Below are 14,441 nucleotides of genomic sequence, written 5' to 3'. Positions count from 1 at the left end.
GTTTCTGGGCATTTAGGTTGGTTCCACGTCTTGGCTATTGTAAATAATGCTGCAATGAACATAGGGGTGCATGGGATTCTCGGGATTGCTGATTTCAGGTTCTTAGGATAGATACCCAGTAGTGGGATAGCTGGGTCATAGGGTATTTCTATTCTTAATTTTTTGAGGAATCTCCATACTGTTTTCCATAGTGGCTGCACCAGTTTGCACTCCCACCAGCAGTGTATGAGGGTTCCCTTCTCTCCACATCCTCTCCAACACTTACTGTTTCCTGTCTTGTTAATTATAGCCATTCTGACAGGAGTTAAGTGGTATCTCATTGTAGTTTTGATTTGCATTTCCCTGATAGTTAATGATGTTGAACATCTTTTCATGTGCCTTTTGGCCATCTGTATGTCTTCTTTGGAGAAATGTCTGTTCAGATCTTTTGCCCTTTTTTTTTTTCAAAAAGATTTTATTTTTCCTTTTTCTCCCCAAAGCCGCCTGGTACATAGTTGTGCATTTTTAGTTGTGGGTCCTTCTAGTTGTGCTATATGGGATGCCACCTCAGCATGGCTTGACTGGAGGTGCCATGTCCGTGCCCAGGATTCTAACTGGTGAAACCCTGGGCCACTGAAGCAGAGTGCGTGAACTTAACCACTCGGCCATGAGGCTAGCTCCATCCATTTTTTAATTGGGTTATTCGTTTTTTTGTTGCTGAGATATGTGAGTTCTTTGTATATTTTGGATATTAACCCCTTATCAGATACGTGGTGTGCAGATATCTTCTCCCAATTGTTAGATTGTCTTTTCGTCTTGTTGATGGTTTCCTTTGCTGTGCAGAAGCTTTTTAGTTTGATGTAGTCTCATTTGTTTATTTTTTCTATTGTTTCCCTTGCCTGATCAGACATGGTACTTGAAAAGTTGCTGCTAAGACTGATGTCAAAGAGTGTACTGCCTATATTTTCTCCTAGAAGTTTAATGGTTTCAGGTCTTACATTCAAATCTTCAATCCATTGTGAGTTAATTTTTGTGTTTGGTGTAAGATAACGGTCTACTTTCATTCTTTTGCATGTGGCTGTCCAGTTTTCCCAACACCATTTATTGAAGAGATTTTCCTTTCTCCATTGTATGTTCTTGGCTCCCTTGTCGAAAATTAGTTGTCTGTAGATGTATGGGTTTATTTCTGGGCTCTCGATTCTGTTCCATGAATCTGTGTGTCTGTTTTTGTGCCAGTGCGATGCTGTTTTGATTACTATAGCTTTGTAGTATATTTTGAAATCAGGGAGTTTGATACCTCTAGCTTTGTTGTTTTTTCTCAGGATTCCTTTGGCTATTCGGGATCTTTTGTTGTTCCCAGAAACATATTATGAATACTGTCAGAAACTCATACTTGTAGGGGCCGGGCAGGCAACAGTTACTCATTAAATTTCAGCAAATGTTTATTGAATACCTACTATGTGCCAGGGACTGTTTAGGCCCTGGAAATAATGCAGTGAACAAAACAGACAGAAATCTATCTTTCTGGTGAAATATCAGAGTTTCAATTCTAGTGGGTAATTGAGTGAAATCAACCAAGTGGAGATTGGCGAACCAGCTAGAGAGCCCATGCTGTCTACTGAGCTGCGGCCAATTGTTGCCATGGGAGAATGTAGGTCTAGTGTTGTCTTATTGCATAATTTCCCATCCCTTTCCACAATCCCTCTCCCTCTTGAAGTTGGAAATCTAGATTTTCATATGATATTAATGGATTAAACGTTTGCAAATATTACAAGTTAACTTGTAAAATCTAGAAACATTAAGCTAACCAAAGATAAGATATTTGAGGCCAACTATAGCCCAAGAACTGCCTGTCTCATTTATAAATTTTGCCTGAATTAATATTCTGTGTACTTTGTAAAATATTTCTTAGTCTGTTTCACCAAATTCCGTATATTTAAAAAAACATTTTAAAAGAATGAAGACAAGCATTTTTAAATGTCTTGCTGATCATGATAGCATTGTGTATTCAGTAGGTATTATTTTTAATCATAATACGCATTTGGAGTAAGGTGCACAGGAGATTCTCATTTTAAGTTTTTCCCTGTCTTAGATCTCACTAGCTGGTCATTATATTATTTTGTTTTATTTTATTGTGATGTGGCAGGTGAAATTTTGGTACTGAGGAGCTCATAATTCCAGAGACATCAGCTCTGCTGTTTTTTTTGTTCCTCTTGTGCTTGTGTTGTTAACATTATCTTCCATTCAGTTTCTTGATAGGACCCTAAACCATTGATCTATTTTATGGATGTTAGTTTAGTTAAAAGTAGATAACTTATAAATCCATTTAACTAGGCACACAAACTAAAGTATGATGCAATATGTTAAATGTGAATGAACTAGTATCCTCACTTGCTTGGTATAACTCCCAGCCTTCCTTCAGGAAAACTTGGCTATCTGACCAACATATAAAAGTTGTCAGTATTATTAGGCATATATATACCCCTATACACACACCTATAATAAAGGTAAGCCTTACTAATGTATATATTATATATTAATATATTAGCATATATATATGTAAAGCATATATTTTTTTTCTTCCTACATCCCAGTTGATCTTGTGTCCCGTACTTTGGAGATCAGTATAAAATGGTAGATATTTTGGATGGGGCAGTCCAGAGTGCTGTGGATGCATATAGTAAGGGAGTCCACTCCAGCCTGGGGGAATCAGGGAAGGCTTTTAAGCTAAGTGAGACCTGACCTATAGATAGGAGTTCTCAGTGGAAGGGGGGGAATGATTATTTCAGAAGCAAAAGATTAGTAGACTAGATGAGTTGGTAGCATGAAGGGAATACTATTTGGACTTTATTCTGATGACAGTGAAATGCCATTGAAGGGTTTTAATCTCAAGAGTGACATCAGATTTATTTGTTTGTTTATATTATTTGGACTGTCCTGGGGAGAATGAATTAGACTGCAATAAAATTCCAACTAGGATGCTGTTTAAGTAGTTGCTTCTTAAGTTAAGTAGTGCGGTAGTCCTATAAAGAGATGATGATTGCGATTGAGGTGGTAACAGCAGGGAATAAGAGAGTTAGCGATTTGAATTAGCAGGACTTGGTTATTGATTTCATCTGGAGGCTGAATGAAGCACAAGGAGGGGTGGAACTAAGCATGACTCCTAGGCCTCTTGCCTTGAGCAACTGAGTAGGTAGTGATGCTGTTAACTGAGATGAGTTTAAATTTGGACATTTTGAATTGTCTCTGACTTTCAAAGGAAGATGTCCAAAAAGCAATTGAATATAGAAGTCTAGAGCTCAAGAGTAAGATCTGGGGATGGAGATAGAAGTTTGAGCATCTATTTTTCTCTATGTATGGTAACTAAAACCATAGGAATCACTGATAGCACCTACAGAAAATGTGTATCATGAGAGATGGGTTGAAAAGAGAACCCCAAGGTACATCAGCTTTAATGTGCAGGAAGAAAAGGATCATTATCCAGACGTGGAAGAAGGAGTGATTGATGTCTCAAACACCAAGGGAAAAGAGAGTATTTCAAAAAGGAAATGATTGTCAGGATTGAGTGCTGCCAAGAGGACCAGCAAAATAAGAACTGAAAAGATATGTTGAATTTAGCATCATGCACTTGATCAATGGCTTTTACAAAAACAGTTTTGATGGCATGGAAGGAAGTTGGAGTGGGCTAAGAAATGAGAGAGGAGAGGCAAACTGTCTGAAGAAGTTTGGAGTAAAGAGAAGGAACAGTTTAATGAGACTCTTGTAAAGTCTAGGCAAAAGATCACAAAGACCCAAATTAGGGCAATGGCAGTAGAAATGGAGAAAAAGAGTGCAGAAATAATTAGGAAATAAAGCTGGCCATTCTTAGTGATTGGATGTGGGGATAAAGGAAAAGGAGTTGTCAAGGGTGGCTCCCAAGTTTCTCACTTGAAAAGCCGAGAAGATACTGGTACAGATCCCTAATCTTTTATCAGTATTTCTCAACTCTTTCTTTCATTATCGCCCCCCTTTAGGAGGCTTTTTATACTTTTTTTTCCCTAGTGCATCCTTCCATGAAATTTTAGTACACAGATATACTCTCTTTTTCTGTACCATAAGTATGTCTGTGCTTTATACATAAAAAGAGTAAGCATAAAACTTGCTTTTTATTCAGTGCAAGGTTAAGAATGACAAGACAGGGGCCGGCCCAGTGGCGCAGCGGTTAAGTTTGAACATTCCGCTTCTTAGTGGCCCCAGGGTTCGCTGGTTCAGATCCCGGGTGTGGACGTGGCACCGCTTGGCAAGCCATGCTGTGGTAGGCGTCCCAAGAATAAAGTTGAGGAAGATGGTTACGGGTGTTAGCTCAGGGCCAGGCTTCCTCAGCAATAAGAAGAGGACTGGCAGTAGTTAGCTAGGGCTAATCTTCCTCAGGAAAAAAAAAAAAAAAAAAAAGAATGACTAGACAAAATTTTTAGGTTAAAAGTTAAATTAAAAAGCTATTTGCATTTAAATAAGTTTTATAGCTGTGTTTGCTGAGTAACTTTTAATGTAATTTATTTATGTAAATTGTATCAAATTGCATATGCAAATTAGCATTTATAAATATATAAACCGTGTAATCAAAATTTTCCAGATCATTCAAAGCTGTTCATTTTCCAGCAAAAGCAAAACAATAGATCAGTTTCTTAAAATTATTTTTGCTGAATTTTTTAACTTTTGCTTGATATGAGAAATAACGTATAACTTAACTAGCTGCTAGATATTCATTCAGATATTGTTGACGTTTTTCTTTTCAGCACGTGGCATAATTAGTCATGACGAATTCTAATTTGTAGGACTAAATAATTACCAAAGCTCATGTCATACACAAAAGCAGTGAGGATCAGACATGAATAGCATCCCAAGTTGGGGCCAGCCCGGTGGTGCAGCGGTTAAGTGCGCACGTTCTGCTTCAGTGGCCTGGGGTTCGCCGGTTCGGATCCCAGGTGCAGACATGGTAACGAGTGGCAAGCCATGCTGTGGCAGGCGTCCCACATATAAAGTAGAGGAAGATGGGCATGGATGTTAGCTCAGGGCCAGTCTTCCTCAGCAAAAAGAGGAGGATTGGCAGATGTTAGCTCAGGGCTAGTCTTCCTCGGAAACAAAAAGGAAAAAAAAAACATCCCAAGTCATAACAGGCATGCACAGACCACCTCTTGTTCTGTGACCTCAAGATCCAGCGATCAGTCAGGAGAAAGTCCCCCAGTCGTGGCCATCTATTCGCCATAGCTTTGTAGTACAGATCTTGCATACTTTTTGTCTGCCTTTCATGAAGTCACTGTCAGTGGTGCTCATGGAATACTCAAGAAAACCCAAACAGAAGTTAAATACTAAGGGGTAAGACATTGATAAGGTGGAGCTTTGGAGAGCCATATACTAGTGTAATATCTAAGTGTCCCCCACTTCCCTGTGAAGCAGTTTCACCCTTTTGGGTGCAATATTGCCCCCATTGAGAATGCATGCCTTAAAAGAAACCATTTATGCCAGATATTTCAGAATTCTACTTGTTAAGAGTTTAGAAAGACATTATAGTGCATATAACTTGGATAACACCTCCAGCAGGGTCTGAGATAGAGCCCTGTGTAGTCAAATATCATTAATACTTTGTAGCAAACTATTTGAATATTAATTAAGGGATGAATAAAGGCTATGAACAGTCTCATGTTAGTTTTGTTCAAGTTTTGCTACTACATGTGTTTTGAGGCTATATTTACTAAAAACTGTCATATTTTCAGAGCTCTTTTGATTTCAGAATTCCAAATAAGGGATTGTAGACCATGAAATTAAGAGAAATATATAAGGAGTAGCTTCATGGAGAAGATGATGACTTTTATATTTTAAAGAAAAACCCATTTGAGATGCTTGTGGGACATGGGTGGAAGGAACCCCTTGCGTATTAGATGTGGGATGAGATATAGATTTGGAAGTCATGAGCATTTGAATCTTCCAAAGAGGCAATAATTGTCTAATGAGACATTATTGGAATTGTTCATCTTGGCATGAGGTAAATGGTAGAGTACAGGTCCTTTTTTAAAATGCTGGCTTATTGGTTCTTACAGCCAGCTCTGGAGGGAATGAAGATGGAATAGAAGGATAAAGATTAGGAGAAAGGAGTGACAGTGTTAGGAGAAAGGAAAAGGAAAAGCCACCTTTTAATATAGAGTAAGGAAATATTGCTGTCTTCTTTGACCCTAACTTCCTGGAAATAGCCCTCATGGGGAATGGAGACCTTTCAGTGTAGATGCTGAGAAGAAAAAGGAAACACTATTGATTCAGCGTTTAGGCACTAGACATTTTCATATTACCTCATCAATGCTATGGGGCTATAAGATTTATTGTCCTCATTTTATAGATAATGGAAGTAGTGAATCAAAGATAGTGGGTAATTTGCCTATGGTTATGCAGTTGGGATTGGAACTCAGCTCCCCTGACTCCCAAATCAGTGCTCTTTCCCACTACATCATATTGGAAGAAGTTGGTAGGCTTTGAGGGGCACCATTGGATGTCTGTCCATAGCATGTCTTCTGAGGGCAGAGAAGGTTAGACTAAGCTATGATGTTGGGCAGGTTAGGTGTATTAAATGCATTTTCGATTTATGATATTTTCAACTTAGAATGTTGAGGAGCTTAACCCCATCGTAAGTCAAGGAAGATCTGCACGCGTAATGGAGAGAGCACTGGCTTTAGTCAGAAAGACTTGTATTAGACTTTCCCACTTATTAGCTGGGTCCTTCTGCAAGTTATGCCTCAGTTTCCCGACCTCTAAAATGGGGGTTCTGTATGAGCTTCGACTTAAAAGCTAAGCAAATTGTTAGTAAATCATTACCAGTCAAATTTGAATTTTCCTTAGGAATGTCCCCTCTGTAAAGGTTAGAGATTGACTTTGTGATATTTGACAGATCTTTCAAAAGGAATATCTTGGGTTTTAGTCTGGATTTAGTCTATAAAACCTTTTCACCATGGTCAGAGACTTTGGAAAGCATTCTGGACGGAACTTGAGAAGACTGTGTCACATCTAGCAGTGAGGTCACAGATGTTTGATTTTCTTGGCAGGAGCATCCTAATCCTTGCCTGCCTTAGTACCTGACAGAGGTTTCCCAGCAGGACATGGAAATAAGTAACTTGACACAGAAAAGGAAGTTCTTGTATATGGAATAGTTTTTTGGTTTAATCATAAAAATCATTAACTTTGAAGGCATGCCAATTAAAGATAAATTCATTAAGAAAGAACTCGTGTGGCTCACTGGTTTATTTTGATGATCCTGATGTGCTACTTGCTATGTATAATGCCTAAAAAGAATAGGTGTGCATATGCAAAAGAATGAAGGTGGACCCCTGCCTTACACCATATACGAAAATTAACTCAGTGGATCAAAGACTTCAATGTAAAGAGCTAAAACTATGAAACTCTTTTAAGAAGACATAGGAGTAAATCTTCATGACCTTGGATTAAGTCACCAGTTTCTTAGCTATGACACTGAAAGCATAAGCAACCCCCCAAAAACAGATAAATTGGACTTAGTGAAAATTTAAAACTTTTGTGCTTCAAAGAACGCCATCATGGATAATGAGAATTATGTAAGTGCTCGCTCATATTGCTTTATTTCGGCTGCCAGGTAAGCTGACATATCAAAATGCAACTCCATTTTAATAATTAAATGATTCTTTAGGTCCTGCTTGTCTGTGTTCACCTTTGCCCATTTTCTATACAAATTTGTATATTCCTATTACCGATTTTTGTTTTTGTATTTTTATTTTGTTGAATTTATTGTAAACCACTTCAGATCCTTTGGAAAACTGAAGTTTAAAATGTCGGAACAGGGGCCAGCCCAGGGGCGCAACGGTTAAGCGCGCATGTTCTGCTTCGGCGGCCCGGGGTTTGCTGGTTCGGATCCCGAGTGCGGACATGGCACTTTTGGGCAAGCCATGCTGTGGTAGGCAACCCATATATAAAGTAGAGGAAGATGGGCACGGATGTTAGCTCAGGGCCAGTCTTCCTCAGCAAAAAGAGGAGGATTAGCAGCAGTTAGCTCAGGGCTAATCTTCCTCAAAAAAAATAAATAAAAATGTCAGAACATTTGAGAGCATGTGTGTACTTTGTGCTGTAGACTCAAGATTCTTGCTCTTAAGGGTTTAATGGTCTAGAAATGAGAGGTGATGAGTTGTGAACTAAAACAGTGTCTTTGGAGGTTGTCAGTCGGAACCAATTTGGAGACAGAGACCCTATTTGTTAGCTGTAACAAACAGTAAATGCTTTTGGTAGTCTTGAGATTTTCTCAGGCAGGCACTTTAAGGGGGACTAGGGTCATCGTAACGATATGACCTTGAGCTCTTAGAAACTATGTCAGTGTTTTGTTCAAATCTTTATAGACCAAGGTTGAGGCCTAGTTGAGAAAGGGCTCAGAGGAGCCTGGATAGAGTTTGGTTAAGGAGAGAATCTTTGGCACAGGTAAAAATCAGTTTGCCAACCTCCTGCCTTTGGGGAGGAGAAAGTTTGTGGCTGACCTTTTTTTCTTGCTTTCTTTTTTTTGGTGAGGAAGATTGGCCCTGAGCTAACATCTGTGCCAATCTTCCTCTATTTGGTATGTGGGACACCACCACAGTGTGGCTTGATGAGCTGTGTGTAGGTCTATGCCCAGGATCTGAACCAGTGAACCCCAGGCCACCAAAGTGGACCACGTGACCTTAACCATTATGTCACTGGACCGGCCTCCGTGGCTGACTTTTAAGACCGGGTGAATAGTAATGGCATTTAACTCTGAACTAGGAAGATAGGAGAATAAACTAGTTTAAGGAGAAAGAAAGTGAGGTGGAGATAGCCAGTAGGCATTTGGAAATACACTTTCAGGCAGGAGGTTGTGACAACAGGGATTTGGTACTTGGTGTAAAAGTGGAGGTTGAAGCTAAGGGAAATCACTTAGAGGGGGCTGCTCCTGAGACTAAAGGTAGAATTTTGAGTCACTGACACTGGAAAAGGAACACAGTATGAAACCTGAGAAGATGTGGTTGGAAAGGTAAGAGAAGAACTGGAGAGGGTGGTGCTATCAGAATCATGGTTAGAGAGTTTCAGGAAAGCGAAATTGATCATCAGTGAGAAATTAGAAAGTCAAATAGAATGATTACTGACCAGGTCGCTGGATTTAGCAGTCTAAGATGTCTTTTTCTGAGGCGTCTTACGGCAGAGCGTTTTTATTCAGTTGCATATCTATTCTGGAAAAAACCTGTGCTTTCTGAATTTCTAGTAAGAAACCCATCTGAAATCTGCCTTTGTAAGTTCTGCTCCATTCCAGTCACAAGGAAGGTTTCTTTGCTGTAGACTGCTTCACCTACTGGCAAACATTTATTAAGCAACTGTTATAGCTCTGTCTTGTGTCTGGGACAGTGTAGGTGTTCAATAAGTATTGAATAAATATTTGAACAGTGGTTCATTGAACAAATATTTGTGTACCTATGATATTATAGATGCTGGGGATACAACAAAGGTCTCTGCCTTTGTAGAATTTACACATCCTGTGGAGGAGAACACACACAGATTGTGAATACTGTAATGAAGGAAATAAAACAGGTGTTCTGACAAAAATAGAGTCGTTTACTTTGGGTTAGGGTAATGACGGAAGGACCTAGCAATTCTCAGAGCTAGGGAAGAGCATTGTGGGCAGAAAGAAAACAGGAAGTATGAAGACTGCAGCCGGAAACAGCTTGATGGGTTGCAAATACTGAGAGGGCCATTGTGACAGGAGCATATGATGAATGAAGGTAAAGTGTTGAATGAAATGAGATGAAGATACAGGCAGGGCCTTGAATTGTGAAGGGGATTTTATTCTCCATAGGAGCAGTGATGTGCCCTGGTTTTATTGTGTGGTGATGGATTGAAGGGAGACGTAGATTGTTTTAGTAGCCAGGCAAGAGTTGATAGTGATTTGGATGGGGTGGGGGGTCAGGAATTGAGAGAGATGTAAATACATTCAAGATGTGTTTTGGAGATAAAACCGGGACACGACGTAGCAATAGGTTAGGTGAAAGAGGTGAGAGAAGGGAAGGAATCGGGGATGGCTTTTACCTAGGTTTTGGATAGAGAAACTTGTCAATACTATGACTCTTGCAGGGGTGGAGTGGAGTTAGTTTTGGATATTAAAGTGAAGATTTTGATAGGTAGTTGAGCATATGAGTCTGGAGCTCAAGGGAAAGGGCTGGACAGGGGACATAAATTTGGGAGTTACCATGAAATCACCTAGAGAGAGAATGTGAAGATAGAAACTGGTATGTAGCTGTAGGGAGGAGGAGCCGTCAGGAGAGACTGAGAAGACTGGAGGAGGCTGGGAGTGGTGCCAAGAAAACTGGGTGTTTCCAAGAGAAGGCATTAGACAGCTTTTGAGGGGTTAAGAGGACAGAAATTTCTGTCCTTTAGATAGGGCAGTATGGAGGTTGTTGGTGACCTTGATAAAAACAGTTTCATTGGAGTAGATTAGAAGTCAGATTTGAAGAGTTAGAAGAGTGAACAGACCACACAGTTTCAACAATATTGGTGATGCCTGTTTTTTTAAAAGTTGGTCATTTCATTATGCTTTGTATCTTACACATAAAATATGTAATATTCAAGAAACATGTTACAATAAAATTTAAGTGAGTGGAGACAGAGTATGTAGATGACGTTCAGGAAGAGAGCTCTGGTTGCCATCTTACCAAGTTTAGTATCATTTGGGCAACCTGCCATTAAATGCCTCCTGATGTGACACAGTAGGAAGCACATAGCATCACCTATATGTATTCTTGCCCCAAAAATATTGTGAACCTGAATCTATTCTAGCCTCTAGACCTAACATCAGTTTCACAAGAAACAGAGGATAGGGGTATAAGTTACGGACACAAAACCAGAACGTGGGGGCATTCATTAAGACAACTGACCTAGTCTCTTCAGAAAGTCAGTATCACGAGTAAATGGGAGTTGGAGGAGAGGAGGACAGGGACTTTGTAGATTAAAAGTGACCAAATGTTGGAATAGTGATATTGTAATTTTAAAAAACGTTTTTATTATTTGGAGTTACAAATTGAAATATATGTGGATGAAATGATGGGTCAGGAATTTGTTCAAATAATACAGGGTCTGGGAGTAGATGGAAGCATAGATGAATGAGTGATAGTTGATTATTGATTCTGGAGGATGATTGCATTGAGATTCATTTTATTTACTATTCTGTCTACTTTTGTATATATTTGAAATTTTCTGTAATAAAATGTTAAAAGACTAAATGCAATGAATGAACCTTGACTGGATTCTGGTTTGGGTGGGGGAAACAACTATAAAAACTACTTTGAGATCAGTAAGGAAAGTCGAGTATGGACTAGATAATAGGTATTTTGTTACTTTTCTTAGGTTTGAAATGGTATTGTGGTTATGTAAGAAGCTCCTTATTACGAGTCACATGCTTAAGTAATTAGGGTAAAGTGCCAGGTCATGACATTTGCAACTTTCAAATGTTCAGTTTAAATAGTATATATAAATATCCTATATACACCTGGTAGAGTAAAACAAATATGGCATTGTTAAAAATTGTTGAATCTTAGAGAATTTATAGATGTTTATTGTCCTATTTCAAACTTTCAGTGTTTAAATAATTCATGATAAAAAGGTGGCAGAAAAAATCATACGGCTGGAGGCCAACCCAGTGGCATAGTGGTTAAGTTCACATGTTCTGCTCGGTGGCCCGGGGTTCACTGGTTCCAGTCCTGGGTGCAGACCTACACACTGCTTGTCAAGCCATGCTGTGGCAGGTGTCCTACATAAAACAAAGGAAGATGGACACAGATGTTAGCTAAGGGCCAGTCTTCCTCAGAAAAAAAAAAAAAGAGAGGATTGGTAGCAGATGTTAGCTCAGAGCTAATCTTCCTCAAAAAAAAAAAAATCAGGGGCTGGCCCCGTGGCTGAGTGGTTAAGTTCACGCGCTCCACTGCAGGTGGCCCAGTGTTTCGTTGGTTCGAGTCCTGGGCACGGACATGGCACTGTTCATCAAACCATGCTGAGGCAGCGTCCCACATGCCACAACTAGAAGGACCCACAACAAAGAATATACAACTATGTACTGGGGGGCTTTGGGAGAAAAAATAAAAAAATGAATCATACAGCTATTCATGAGAAAAGAGAAATGGAGCAGTAAGTAGCTTGAGGAGGATGGTGAATGAAAAGGTGTACTCACAAGTGTCTGGCTGATTCTTGTTATGAAGAATTGCAGGTGGTGAGATTCCTGGAACTATTCCTATGGTGCTGATTTTTTTTTTTTTTGGAAGATTAGCCCTGAGCTAACTGCTGCCAATCCTCCTCTTTTTTGCTGAGGAAGACTGGCCCTGAACTAACATCCGTGCCCATCTTCCTCTACTTTCTATGTGGGACGCCTACCACAGCATGGTGTGCCAAGTGGCGCCGTGTCTGCACCCAGGATCGGAACTGGCGAACCCCCAGCCGCTGAATCGGAACGTTTGAACTTAACCACCTGCGCCACCGGGCTGGCCCCAATATGGTGCTGATTTTAACTAGCAAAGTTATAAATCAACAGTACCAAAATTTTGCCATCAGCTTTGTATGCATTCATGGTAATTTATCTACTAAGTAGACCAGCAAGAAGATAGGCAAAATTTAAGCCAGTCTGTGTTGTTTTCTTATGGCATCTTTGCTAAGACACTGGGACAGGTAAGTTTTAGAAGAGCATCTTTGAAAATGTTTGCAACTGTTAGTCTCTGTATCTGTCGCGTGTATATTGTGTGTTATCTTCCCACTCTTCCAATCTCAGCATCATGGCTGGCTTTATCTGCTTTGGAGGAATTTTGATTTATTTAATTCTGGTAGTATAGGTGTTCAGTCAGGGTCAGATGTACTTCAGTTTTGTGGTTGGTTAGATTTGTGGTCTAGGGAGAGAACTCATTGCAAAAGAAAAACCTATACTGTGAAGATGAATTCCTAAGAATCAGATATGGTGGGTGAAGACAGGAACTCTTAAACATCTTTAGTAACAGTTTTCAGTTGCTTCCTGTTCATGTGCACTAATTAGAGAATTGCTTGCCAGTAATTCTCAAGTTAAAATGACTGTGAGTAAATAGATCAAGATAGACAGAACCTAGTCTAAAGGTAGGAGCCAAATTGAATAGAATTAGATATGTGTTGGGAGAATGGAAAGAAGTCGTTCTCAGAGGTTGGATGAAAAGAGGAGGCCTATGGAATGAGAGAGTCTAGATTCCAGTCCCAGCTTCACAACTTTTTTTTTTTTTCAAGATTTTATTTTTCTCCCAAAGCCCCCTGGTACATAGTTGTGGGTCCTTCTAGTTGTGGCATGTGGGATGCTGCCTCAGCATGGCCTGATGAGCAATGCCATGTCCGTGCCCAGGATTCGAACCGGCGAACCCCTGGGCCACCAAAGCAGAGAGCGTGAACTTAACCACTCGGCCACCAGGCCGGCCCCCCAGCTTCACAATTTAATAGCTGGATGATCTTGTGCAAGTTACAGCGCTTCTGAACCTGGTTCCTTAGATGGTAAGTGGATATGCTACTAATTGACTAATCTTGCTCATTGATTGTTATAGGAGTTGATTAGATCCTGTGTATGAAAACATTTTTTTAAAACAGAAGCATGATGCTGGGGTTTATTTAATTATTGTCCTCAAAATAAGGGCTTAAAACAGCTGATTTCACCCTAGCCCTTGTCAAATTTTGTTTGGCTGGCACGGTGTTGTAAAAATTGAGTATGATGCAATCACTGCTGTACTGTTATAACTGTCCCACTGAAAATCATTAACCTCTTTACCTTTTAAGGCATTTGAGTTTGTGGTTAACTGAAATTCTGTGATATGAGCAGATTTGTTTCTTTATCGGTGACGGAACAGTCAGTCCCCACCCCAGAATTCTGATGAATTTGCTGTTACCAATAGCTTCCCTTTTCAGGAAATGAAAAGAACCTGGAGTTTGGGACCAAACAGATGAGGACTGACTTAGCTTCCTGCCTTGTCACTTAACCCCTGAGTCTCATTTTTCTCATTTGTAAAATAGATTCTCAGGATTGTTGTGAAGATTAGAGATTATATTTACAAAGAGCTTGGCACATTATCAAACCTTATTGGCTTGCTAAGGCTATGGGGCTCTATATCCCAGTACACTCTTACTCCTTTCTTTGTAATTGACTGGCAAGCGGCTATAGTGTTTTAAACCTGGAATCTTATGTTGATGCATATTTGCTAGAGCCTTCCTAGTGAAAAGTCAGGCCAGCTGAAAAAAGCCATTTCAGCCTAGGAGGAATCAGATTTCTTACATTTGTGAAGGAAGAGGCCTTAAATTGGGAGATAACAGTTTATCTCTTTTATCTCTCTTTCCAGTGCCATTAAGTAACCTTTAATGCATCATGATAAGTTGTAAAGCTTCCTAACTGTAGCATATGCTCAACAGTCAGTCTGCCTGATTTA

At 39.7% G+C, this 14,441-nt stretch overlaps 1 protein-coding gene across 2 annotated transcripts in view; it reads left to right on the top strand.

The window, feature by feature from the left end:
• The window catches only part of KPNA6 (karyopherin subunit alpha 6), a 50,607-nt gene that overhangs the window by 6,384 nt on the left and 29,782 nt on the right, over positions 1 to 14,441 (top strand). The window contains exon 1 of one of the 2 annotated variants that reach the window (XM_005607251.4): positions 13,373 to 13,518. The exons of the other annotated variant lie outside the window; for it this stretch is intronic. The gene's annotated coding sequence lies outside the window, so the exon portion shown is untranslated. Of the gene's footprint in view, positions 1 to 13,372; positions 13,519 to 14,441 lie in introns of those variants that run through there. 2 annotated transcript variants of the gene reach the window in all.

Source organism: Equus caballus, chromosome 2, assembly GCF_041296265.1.
Source record: "Equus caballus isolate H_3958 breed thoroughbred chromosome 2, TB-T2T, whole genome shotgun sequence".
Classification (NCBI taxonomy): Eukaryota; Metazoa; Chordata; class Mammalia; order Perissodactyla; family Equidae; genus Equus; species Equus caballus.
This window is presented reverse-complemented; position numbering and strand designations above follow the sequence as displayed.